Raw genomic sequence first — 2384 nt, 5'->3', positions numbered from 1 at the left:
CCAGAGAACAAACGCATGAATGCAAGCATGCATCGACGACATGGAGGAGTTTTGTGCGTGCGTGCACATTCGTTACCTGTATGTACGCGGCGCCGATGTTGATGATCTTGCCGCTGCCGAGCGACCGGTTCCAGCGACGTCCGTGCAGGGCGTAGTGCAGCCCGCGCGCCGCGTCGGCCGTCGTGAGGTTGACGAAGGCGTACCCCTTGTTGCTGCAACGCTGCCTGCTTTAATTTGCACGTTACAAAACAGAAGAAGATAGTGACCGTGGAGTTTTTGAACTGTTGGAAGATTCATTCAGGCTAGAAGACCAAACTAATTAAAGTTATGCATGCTTTCATTGGTTGTTTGTTCCCTGGCTTTCTTTGGTTGTTTGTCGCTCGAAGAGCTCTTCGCCGCGCTGCGCCTGCCCCACGCCCTCGCTGGTGTCACGCTCCTCTCGCTCGACAACGGCGCGCTGGTCGGCGCGCTCTTCGTGACCACCGTCGTCGCGCTCGCTGCCGTCGTGGAGATGCGCGGGTTCGTGCGCGACCTCTGCTTCCTCTTCTTCGCGCTCTGCAACTTGTGCGCATGCTCGTGAGCGGCACGGTCAACGTCTGGGTGACCGCGTCCTTCGTGTCCATCTACGTGGCCTACGTCATCCTCGTCTGGACCTCCTAGTGCTGCGCCGAACCGGGGAAACCGCCGCACCCCGACCTCGCGGCATCGCTCCTCCTAGAGGAGGAGGACGACGACGTACCTCCCCTACCGTCCTACTCCTCCAAGATCACGCAGGCTCCACGACAGCAGCCTGCCTGCATTACCTCGTGTGCGAGCTCCGTATGCCGTTGTACCTCCTGCGCCGCCTCACCATCTCGGACATCGCCGCGTACGCTGGTCTCGGCCCTGCGCCGTGGCCTTCGCCGCGTTGGCGCTCGTGCTCCTCGCCACGATATGGACCTCGCACAACCCGGCGAAATCATCCTCGCGCCACGCCGCCACCACAACAGCGACGACCACGCGATCCTCCTCGCCGGCGGCGTCCTTGGCCTCCTCCTCGTGGCCCTCGTCGCGGCCACAACGGACGCCGCGTCCCCTCCCCACGGGCGCCCGCGTGGCGTGGCTGGCGGTGGGGTTCCTGATGAGCATACTCTGGGGCTCTGGGCATACACCCTGGCGTGAACTGGTGGCGCGAACTGGTGGCCATCGGGTACCGTACATGGTGGGCGCGAACGCGAGCATGCTGGGCGTGACGGTGCTGGCATGCGGAGGCTCGTTGGGCGACCTAGTCTCCAACATGGCGATGGCGACGCACAGGGGCCCCGACCACGCGCAGATGGCCGTGTCATCCTGCTGCGCCGGGCCGCTGTTCAACACGGTGGTGGGGCTGAGGCTTTCGTTGACGCTGGCGGCGGGCGCGCGGTACCTGGCGCCGTTCACGCTCCTGGCAGACGCAGCGGTGTACGAGACGGTGGGGTTCCTGTGCACCGGGCTGGCGTTGGTGCTGGTGGTGGTGCCGGCGAGGGGCATGCGGCTCGACCGGGTGGACGGGGTGGGCCTCATCGTCATCTACCTCGCCTTCTTCGGCGTCCGCGTCCTCGATAGCCTCGGCCTCTGGTTCGAGTAGCGACGACAGCAAACAGAGGAAGCTGCTCTGCTCCCGTCAATGGCGACCACTGATGTACGTAGATGGAAGATGATAGTTGATAGATCAGATGCTTGTACAGTCGTAGTAGCACTAGCTGGTACTATAGTATTAGCCTGTAGGTGATTACCGATGGATTAGTTAGTGGTGTAATTGTTGCTTGTTTTGGTTGGCATCAAGATGATTTCCCCACGAGTTGAAATCGATAAATGACAGGGAGCTAAATGCAAAAGTGCGGCGCTGACTGGCTTGGTCCAGTTGGCTCCACTTGGCTGCTCATGATTGGCTCAGGACCAAATGTGCACCTTGAGGACCAGTTTCAGGATCAAATAATCCACTTTTGCAAGTTTAAGGATCAAATCATCACATGAAGGACAAGTTCAAGGACCTACGATGCTATTACCTCTTGAAACAAGGGTTTGAGCATCATAAGTCTGATTATTACTGGTGTTCTGGCTTGAGAATTGGACACCTGTCGATGTGGCTTGAAAGCATCGGCCCGCTGTGGTCGTTGGAGAAGGATTAGAGGCTCTGCGTGAGTCCCAGAGACCCGATCGGCAGGCAGGTCGCTTAACAAGCGTCGTGAATCCAGTATTTCATTTCTGTTTCCTGTTCAACCCTGCGTGCATAGTGTGGATTTGTAGCTGCTGCTGCATATTGACTAGAGGATTGTTTAGGGTAAGAACCACAAGGCAGTACGTAAACGTGGTTGCATGCCAAGCTTTTTCTGTTTCACGACGAACCCCCAACTGCTGCCCAT

The 2384-nt window shown here is 58.7% G+C and overlaps 1 pseudogene; it reads left to right on the top strand.

Annotated features, from left to right (window-relative positions):
• The first annotated feature begins 331 nt into the window (after window positions 1–331).
• LOC125546806 lies at window positions 332–1825 on the top strand (annotated as a pseudogene).
• Window positions 1826–2384: the final 559 nt, after the last annotated feature.

The sequence above is a fragment of the Triticum urartu genome, chromosome 3 (genome assembly GCF_003073215.2).
Source record: "Triticum urartu cultivar G1812 chromosome 3, Tu2.1, whole genome shotgun sequence".
In the NCBI taxonomy this organism is placed as follows: Eukaryota; Viridiplantae; Streptophyta; class Magnoliopsida; order Poales; family Poaceae; genus Triticum; species Triticum urartu.
Note: the sequence above shows the minus strand (reverse complement) of the source record. Positions and strands in the feature narration are given on the sequence as shown.